Below are 10,264 nucleotides of genomic sequence, written 5' to 3' on the forward strand. Positions count from 1 at the left end.
AATGAGGTTGGGCACTGATGTTGGGCTATTAGGCCTGGCTCGCAGTTGGTGTCCCAATTCATCCCAAAGTTGTTCGATGGGGTTGAGGTCAGGGCTCTGTGCAGGCCTATCAAGTTCTTCCACACCGATCTCAACAAACCATTTCTTTATGGACCTCACTTTGTGCACAGGGGCATTGTCATGCTGAAACAGGAAAGGGCCTTCCCCAAACTGTTGCCACAAAGTTGGAAGCACAGAATCGTCTAGAATGTAATTTTTATGCTGCAGCGTTATGATTTTCCTTCACTGGAACTAAGGGTTACCTCCCTAAGGGCCCATGAAAACAGCCCCAGACCATTATTCCTCCTCCACCAAGCATTACAGTTGGCAATATGCATTGGGGCAGGTAGCGGTCTCCTGGCATCCGCCAAACCCAGATTTGTCTGTCGGACCGCCAGATGGTGAAGCATGATTCATCACTCCAGAGAATGCGTTTCCACTGCTTCAGAGTCCAATGGCGGCGAGCTTTACACCACTCCAGCCGACACTTGGCATTGCGCATGGTGATCTTAGGCTTGTGAGCGGCTGCTCGGCCATGGAAACCCATTTCATGAAGCTCCCGACGATCAGTTATCTTCTTATGGCTGCAATCCCGCTAACGGGATCGATATGACAACAGCCAGTGAAAGTGCAGGGCGCCAAATTCAAACAACAGAAATCTCATAATTAAAATTCCTCAAACATACATGTGTCCTATATCATTTTAAAGGTAATCTTGTTGTTAATCCCACCAAAGTGTCCGATTTCAAATATGCTTTTCAGCGAAAGCACTACAAACAATTATGTTAGGTCACCACCAAACCACAATAAGCACTGCCATTTTTCCAGCGAAATATAGCAGTCACAAAAAGCAGAAATAGAGATAAAATTAATCACTAACCTTTGATGATCTTCATCAGATGACACTCATAGGACTTCATGTTACACAATAGATGCATGTTTTGTTTGATAAAGTTCATATTTATATAAAAAAATCGGAGTTTACATTGGCGCGTTACATTCACTAGTTCCAAAAACATCAAGTGATTTTGCATAGCCACATCGTTTCAACAGAAATACTCATCATAAATGTAGATGATAATACAAGTTATACACATGAAATTATAGATATACCTCTCCTTAATGCAACTGCTGTGTCAGATTTGTATAAAAAATTACGGAAAAAGCAAATCATGCAATAATCTGAGACGGCGCTCAAAACAATAGCCAAATTAGCCGCCATGTTGGAGTCAACATAAACCAGAAAATACATGATAAATGTTTCCTTACCTTTGATGAACTTCATCAGAATGCAGTCCTAGGAATCCCAGGTCCACAATAAATGCTTGATTTGTTCGATAATGTCCGTTATTTATGTCCAATTAGCTACTTTGGTTAGCGCGTTTGGTAAACAATTCCAAAGTCACAAAGCGCATCCACTATAACGTGACGAAATGTCCAAAAGTTCCATAACAGTCAGTAGAAACATGTCAAACGATGTACTGAATCAATCTTTAGAATGTTGTTAACATACATCTTGAATAACGTTCCAACCGGAGAATTACATTGACTTCAGTTGAGAGATGGAACGGAGCTGCCTATCACGTGAACGCGCGTGGTCAAAGCATAATCAGCTTGTGGCAGTGGTGACTAATTCCTGTCTCCTTCGGCCCCCCTTCACATTAGAGTCATCAAACAAAGTTATATTGACTGTTGACATCTAGTGGAAACCGTAGGAAGTGAAAACTCATCAACATCTCGCTGTAATTTCAATAAGAGCTTGGTTGAAAATCTGCCACCCTCAGAAGAAATTCAAACAGGAAGTGGAACTTCTCAGGTTTTTGCCTGCCATATGAGTTCTGTTATACTCACAGACATAATTCAAACAGTTCTAGAAACTTCAGAGTGTTTTCTATCCAATACTAATAATAATATGCAAATATTAGCATGACTGAGGAGTAGGCCATTTACTCTGGGCACCTCTGTGCACCTTTCATCCAAGCTACTCAATACTGCCTCTGCAGCCATAAGAAGTTATTGTGCTGAATTTGCTTCCAGAGGAAGTTTGGAACTCAGTAGTGAGTGTTGCAACCGAGGACAGACGTTTTTTACGCGCTATGCAATTCAGCACTAGGTGGTCCCATTCTGTGAGTTTGTGTGGCCTTCCACTTTGCGGCTGAGCTGTTCCACTTCACAATAACAGCACTTACAGTTGACCAGGGCAGCTCTAGCAGGGCAGAGATTTGATGAACTGGCTTGTTGGAAAGGTGGCATCCTATGGCTAATTGAAGGTCACAGTTTGTTTTTTTTAACTAGGAAAAGCCCATTGAGACCCAGTGTCTCTTTTTCAAGGGAGACCTGTCCAAGTAGGCAGCAACAATCAATACATTACGTAATTAAAACATACAACAACATGATTCAGCCTAAAAAAAAGCATTTACACTCCTCTGTCCCATTAATATTTAAATTAATTCAGTGGCACTAACATATCTAGATGAAGCATGGATTGTAGATTATTCCATGCGTCTGGTGGACAAGAAGAGAAGGCAGTCTTGCCTAATACTGTGAATGTCCTGGGGACTTTAAGTAGCAACCACGTAGCAGACCGGGTATGGTAACTGCTGGTGGTGAAGGAGACCAGACAGCTGTAGTCTGGTCTCTTCAGTAAGGCCATTCTACTGCCAATGTTTCTATGGAGATTGCATGGCTGTGTGCTCGATTTTATACCCCAGTCAGCAACGAGTGTGGCTGAAATAGCCGAATCCAGTAATTTGAAGGGGTGTCGATATACTTTTGTATATACAGTGCATTCGGAAAGTATTCAGACCCCTTGACTTTTTTCACATTTTGTTTCGCTACAGCCTTATTCTAAAATTGATTAAATAATTCCCCCCCTTATCAATCTACACACAATACCCCATACTGACAAAACAAAAACAGGTTTTTAGAATTTTTTGCAAATGTATTACAAATAACAAACAGAAATACCATATTTACATAAGTATTCAGACCCTTTGCTATGATACTCGAAATTGAGCTCAGGTGCATCCTGTTTCCATTGATCATCCTTGAAATGTTTATACAACTTGATTGGAGTCCACTTGTGGTAAGTTCAATTGATTGGACATGATTTGGAAAGGCACACACCTGTCTATATAAGGTCCCACAGTTGACAGTGTATGTCAGAGCAAAAACCAAGCCACGAGGTCGAAATAATTGGCCGTCGAGTGTAGAGACAGGATTGTGTCGAGGCACAGATCTGGGAATGGGTACCAAAAACATTTCTGCAGCATTGAAGGTCCCCACAGCGGCCTCTATCATTCTTAAATGGAAGAAGTTTGGAACGACCAAGACTCTTCCTAGAGCTGGCCACCTGGCCGAACTGCGCAATCGGGGGATAAGGGCCTTGGTCAGGGAGGTGACCAAAAACCCATTGGTCACTCTGACAGAGCTCCAGTGTTCCTCTGTAGAGATGGGAGAACCTTCCAGAAGGACAACCATCTCTGCAGCACTCCACCAATCAGGCCTTTATGGTAGAGTGGCCAGACGGAAGCCACTCCGCAGTAAAAGGCACATGAAAGCCCGCTTGGAGTTTTGCAAAAGGCACCTGAAGGACTCTTATGAGAAACAATATTCTCTGGTCTGATGAAACCAAGATTGAACTCTTTGGCCTGAATGCCAAGTGTCACATCTGGAGGGAACGTGGCACCATCCCTACGGTGAAGCATGGTGGTGGCAGCATCATGCTGTGGGGATGTTTTTCAGCGGCAGGGACTGGGAGACTAGTCAGGATCGAGGGAAAGATGAATGAAGCAAAGTACAGAGAGATCCTCGATGAAAACTTGCTCCAGAGCACTCAGGACATCAGACTGGTGCGACGGTTCACATTCCAACAGGACAACGACCCTAAGCACACAGCCAAGACAACGCAGGAGTGGCTTCGGGACAAGTCTCTGAGTGTCCTTGAGTGGCCCAGCCTGAGCCCGGACTTGAACCCAATCGAACATCTCTGGAGAGACCTGAAAATAGCTGTGCAGCAACGCTCCCCATCCAACCTGACAGAGCTTGAGAGAATCTGCAGAGAAGAATGGGAGACACTCCCCAAATACAGGTGTGCCAAGCTTGTAGCGTCATACCCAAGAAGACTCGAGGCTGTAATCGTTGCCAAATGTGCTTCAACAAAGTACTGAGTAAAGGTTCTGAATGGTTACGTTCTGGTTACGCAAACAACTATTTAAAAAACGATTTAATCCAATAAGGCTGTAATTTAACAAAAGGTGAAAAAAGTCAAGGAGTCTGAATACTTCCCGAATGCGCTCTATAGTGTAGCTTACAGTGATTGGAATAAATCATTTTTTAAATCTTTTACAGTTGTCACTGTAATTGACTAAGCATAGGTGATTTGATGTTGAAATGGTGCTGGAATGGTGGAGGCAGCTCCTGTTTTGGTGTGACTTGTGTAACTCTCCGGTGTTCTAAATCAATAGTTGTTTAGTAGTCTAAAGATGTCGGAAACCATGCTGTAGGTCCTGTAACAGTTTGTCACATGCGATATGCTTTGTGGACTCCACCTGACATATGTTGCTCTCCGTTTTTGTGATGCCGCTGTGTCTTATTGTCTCAGCCTTAGGCCTATATATCATGGTGCCAAGCATATGAACTAACAGGTTACAGAGCAAACAACACAATTATCACAACACATACAATAGGTTGTAATTTGGCTTTTTTTCCCAGGCTTGGCTCCCCCAGTGATTTTACCCACGCACCGCTACTGCTCTCATAACTATTTTTACTTTCGCTCTTCATTATCATGTGTGACATTGTGAATCCTAACAGACCCTTTATCTCCAGAACTTGCCCTCAGACAAATAGTAATGACTAAATTCAATATAGATCATGGAAACCGGAACGAATCATAACTGGAGAAACGCAAGAGCAGCTCTGACTACATACTTAAATCACTCATTGTGTCACAATGGGTTAGAGATTTTCCTGATTCTCTGTTCTCAAGCTCTCAAGTTGGAGACTCTAACTGATGATGGAAGGTCAGAGGTTTGCTCAAGCAGATCAGATCAGACATAATACATAGTGGACCGTTGCTGGCTACATTACGCATTTAGTCAGATAGCCTTTTGCCTTGATGTACAGTCTTTTGTATTATCTTTATCTTATTAAAAAACCCATCTGCTGGAGCTTTCAACTGGCTTATTGGAATAAGAGTTGAGTGCTATGGAGACTGATTATACCAGCTGACTGCGGTTGACTTGCGTAAGCTCACGTCTCTGCTCTCAACAACAGAAAGCTCAACAGCTCTTTCTTTCTCTCTGTCCATCCCCACTAAGCCACAGTCAATCACCATCCAGAAACAACACCCAGCCCTTAGGGATGACCACTAACCCATATACTCGGTACCCCAAGGCACTTATGTAACTTGATCTGAACATTTTGGAATCAACTATTATCAGAGTGTGAGGTGGAGGCGGAGCTACTAGAATATTGGTTATTCCTACCCATTCATTTCAAGTACCTAGGAGGTAGGAGCTAGGGCTTATTTCTGTACAGGGCCACAGTAGCAGAATGGTTGTGTATTTTGTCCAAGGATGAACTCCATGTTTTCCTCTACATCTAATCATGCCTGGAGTCCGTCTATCACAGATAGCTATCATAGACAAGTGTATTTTTCTACATGTGATTCTGCCCTGAGGTTCACTGACGTGGGTAATGAATGAAATAATAAAGTGTTTAACTTTAAGCTGAGGCTCTCCCTTTTATCTGTGTTGTGGTCTTTCTCTCTGTCTCATACACACGCTCACTCTTTTTCTTTCTTTCTCTCTAGTGTAATTATATGCAGGATTAGAACTGTGTTTTAAAAATAAATACAATTATTTAACCTTTGTTTATCCAGCTGAGTCCATTAAGAACAAATTCTTAATTATATTGACTGCTTGGTGTTGACAAAAGCCCTGATAGTAATGTAAAGTAAATCCTCCCATGAAGTCGTGGCCAGTGAAGCATGTCTTATGAAAAGCTTAGGAAAGCTTACAACAGTCAATATTCCTAATACCAGCCATTTGATGCCACGTTCTCAGGTGCTGTCTTGGTATTGATCTGCCTTCACATGATAAATCTGTCTCTTCTAGTTGGCTGGCTGGCTGACAGGGTGAGACTGGAGGATGGTAGAGGAGAGCAAGGAAATTCATGGTGAGACTGCAAAATTGCCTTCAGTTGACAGCTGAGCGAAGGAGGGGATGGGAGGGTTAGGAAGGTTGAGAATGACAGGAGTGGGTGATGGTTGAGGGAAGGAGGAGTGAATGTTGAGTGAGGGTGGTGGATAAATGGGCGAGGGAGTCATGGAGCTTTCCTTATATAAAATATGTTTCATTCACGGCACCAGTCATGCATGTCTTAATGTTTTAAACAGTCGATATTCCTATTAGCAGCCATTTGTTGCCACATTCTCAGAGGCTGTCTTGGTATTGATCTGCCTTCACATGATAAATCTGGCTCTTCCGGGTAAAAGAGCCATGGTGGAGGAGAGTGAGATAGGTTACAGCTGAATGGAGGGAGGGGTCAGGAGTGTTTGAGGCCTAATTGATGACGGGGTGAGATACGGGAGGAGGTAAATTGTGAAGAATGGTTAAGGGGTGACGGTTGTGTGAGGAGTAAGATAGATGAGTGAGTGTTGCAAAAGGGGTCTTACAGTATATAATGCCTGTTGTTCTAGTCAGAGCAGCATGACTACCCAGTGTGAGACCAGGGTGCTTCCTCTCATTATGATTTCCATGCTATGTATTCCTCCACGCAGGGCCTGAGAGGAGAACAGCATGAGAGCCGCATGATGGGGGGGATTTCTCTGCTCTGAAGGTGACTGTTTTTATTTGAAAGAAATGGCTGCAGTCTCCATGACACTACGGCTCCATCTCAATAGTCTACAGTGGATTCCTCTCCATGACATTATGGCTGCATCTTAATAGTCTATCGTGGATTCCTCTCCTTGTGGATTTTTCTCTCTTCTTCAGGAATTTGCTGTCACAAAATCTGTCTCAAGCCATACATTGCCTACATTGCTGATCTGTCATAAAAGCAGTGACAGTGCTAGGTATAATTTGCCCCTTTAAGTCTGTCCTTGTAAGATGACTTCAGTCACCCTAAACACACCCTCACTTCATAAGCCTGAGATGAACAGTGTCGGATAAACCCATTTTCCCACAGAAAGTGTTGTTCATTGTTATAGATTTCACATTGAGATGAAACGTAGCACGTTTATGTGGCATGCAAGGCTGAGGGGATAGCCAGTGAGAGGAAAGTGACAGTTGGGGAGTGGCTGTTGGAGAGAGTGGCAATCATCTTCCTCTGTGTGAATTTGAACTGCTACTCTCCCCAGTCAGCCAGCTCAACAGCCGTGTGAAACCTTGCCATGTCATTGCTTGGACACATCCAGATCACTAAATAATGGATGGTAATGTCTTCAGCAAGACAAGACAAGATGCTTTCAGTCACTTCAAGATACTTTTTATTGACTAGCCGTGATAGAAAAGTAACAGGGTTTTTCTTCAAAAGCTCAGCGACAGTAACAGAGGAAGAGAGAGGCCCAACTCGGCAGAAAATCTGTCTCCCTCCAGCAGGTGGCGATTTTCATTGTTTCAACCAACATGCAAGGAGTTTTTGTATGGAGGTCAATGTGAAAGTGTGGAATTTGGTCAACATAAAAGTTAATGGCTTATTTTCTATGTGAGGTTTATTTGATTGAATATTCAAAATAGGTTTACAATAATGAGATGTATCCACCAATCCAAAGAAAGGGTACGTGGGAGCTACACAAAACTGCCCGCCATGCCACTTTGTGGACAACGACTCTCATTGTTAGGGCAGAGAGACATGTATGTATCTTGTCAGTATAGCCATAATCTTTGACAGTAATAATGGTTGAGTGTGAGGATGACTTCACTTCTTCTCCAAAGACTGAAATATTTCCCCCATCTTTTCCATTTTGTGTGACTGTTTCTCTTAAAGAGTTAAAGAGCAGTTTTCAGTTATACAGTATTCCATATCCATTTAATTGAGCCTCTCCAGGCATTTTTATCTCAGTAATGTTGGCTCCTGTTTTTGTCTTCCTGAAACATGTCAATGGCACTTCTTGATTAAATTAATGAGCTTCTCACCGAATTAAAAATCAAAATTAATCACACCAATTAGCACTTTCCCATAATTCCTCTCCAGTTGGCACCAATGTAGTCTTGCTTGCCAGACACATGGCGGCCGTGGAGAATAGCACATATGCTCGCAATTAAATATTGCAACTGTCGTTTTACGACATTTTTCCTCCTCTATTTTAGTCCGGTCTCTGACGTACGCCATCCAGAGGATTGTGGCTAGTGAGAGGTAGACATACATCCGTGTCAACAGTTATAGAGACAACCTTCAATTGTTAAAATGGTTCTGTCAAGTGAAAAATGTGCCTTCTGAAACTTCAATCTGATCTCGCTTTTTAAAATCTTTGTAGGCATGACAGAAAAGAGGTTCTAAAATAAATGGGTTTCAGTTTTTTTTTAAGAAGAGAAGAAGTAGCTGTATCAATTAAAGAAACGTTGCGCAGCTGTATCAATTAAAGAAACGTTGCGCGTGTGTGTAGTATAATATATATTATATATATATATATATATATATAATAATATACAATATATATTTTTTATGTTTTATACATTTTTCAAATGGAAACAGAATGTATTTGATTGAAAATATATGTTAGAGACAAAGAATGTCCTTGGTCAGAAAGAATAATCATCACTCCACAAAATGATGGTGCCAACACCAGTGTTTTATTTTTCTGTAATGAAAATTGTATTTCTGATCATTTGCTTTGAGCAGTAAAATGAACAGAAAGCTACATCAGAGAAACACAACAGATTTAAATAAATGACTGTTTGAATTGCTTCTGCATCAATTATGCAAATATCAACCAATCTGCCTGTCTGAATAAATACTTTTCTAACAATTATATTCAGAGCATCAATGATGATCAGCTAGAGGTGTTATGAACCATTAACTTTGTCCATTAAATAATATTAGATGATAATATTGGAAATATAATCAGTACGGCCCACACTGAGCCAATAATTTATCAATAAATTGACTGTCCTCCTCTCGCTGTATCATTGTCTGTCTCTGTAGGAGCATCAATGATTTACTGTACACCGCAACCCTTATAAGCATATTATCCATGTTTTGTAGGTAAAGGTAGACAGCGAAATGATGTAGAAAGTAAACAGCATAGTGGGTCAACTAATAGCATTGAAGATTGAGGCTCAACTTCTCCGCTGTTTTGGTCACGTGGCTGCCACAATGTGAACCGTGTGACGTGAACCCGTGCATATGCGCAGATACTGTGTGTGACTGAGAGAGCGAAGTCTTGCAGCGCACTCATCTCAATATCTGCGGTACTGCTCGTTGCACCGTTTTTCTCTGAGTCTACCTTTAAATTTGGACGTAGTCTGGCGTTTGAAAGTTTAAACACTGCTTGTGTCTAGATTCTTGTCAGCAATTGTTTTTTAAAATCAAACGTGGGCATTATAGGGGATACAAGTGGTTTGCAGTCAAACAGAACGTCACATTCCACACAATTGAAGACAACAGTTTGACAGGTTTTTGTAATGGCTTTGCAGTAAGGGAGTCAACCATAGCGATGCTATAAGGAAACGGAATAATTGTAATAAGTCTCCCACGCTTTCATGAATCAAGCTTGCTTTGTCCTGCAACAACCCATTGTTTACAGATGACTATTAGTTGAGGCTTCTGTAGCCTGGCGTCCTTTATCAACCAAACCTACATTATTTGGTTTCACAAAAATAAAGTTTACCCGCAACAGAGGCACATCCAATATCTCTAGCAACAATACTTACGATTCGTCAGGTTGAATGTGTCCTTTGAAACACATCTCCCATTTTCCGCCTCTGTGCAGCCATTGTCTAGACCACGCAAGAGCAGGCTACTATGTAATCTCCCATTTCAACAGGTGGAAAATGGGAGACCCTGGATAAAAATGTGTTTTAAATACTTATTTGATAGCAAAGGACACATTCAACTCGATGAATCGAAATTATTGTTCCTAGGGATATTGGATATGCCTCTGTTGACGGGAAACCTCTGTTACGGAAGCTTGCGCAACGAGCCATCTGTAAACATTGTTGCGGGCCAAGGCAAGAATCAACCATTATTCTACAATACAATGAGAATTTGCTTATCTTCT

The 10,264-nt window shown here is 41.7% G+C and overlaps 1 long non-coding RNA gene across 1 annotated transcript; it reads left to right on the forward strand.

Moving 5' to 3' along the window:
• The first annotated feature begins 6,143 nt into the window (after nucleotides 1–6,143).
• Nucleotides 6,144–7,233, forward strand: LOC139582714 (uncharacterized). The gene is made up of 2 exons (XR_011676407.1): nucleotides 6,144–6,219; nucleotides 6,824–7,233. It is a non-coding gene; the product is annotated as an uncharacterized lncRNA (long non-coding RNA).
• Nucleotides 7,234–10,264: the final 3,031 nt, after the last annotated feature.

This window comes from Salvelinus alpinus, chromosome 8 (genome assembly GCF_045679555.1).
Source record: "Salvelinus alpinus chromosome 8, SLU_Salpinus.1, whole genome shotgun sequence".
NCBI lineage: Eukaryota > Metazoa > Chordata > Actinopteri > Salmoniformes > Salmonidae > Salvelinus > Salvelinus alpinus.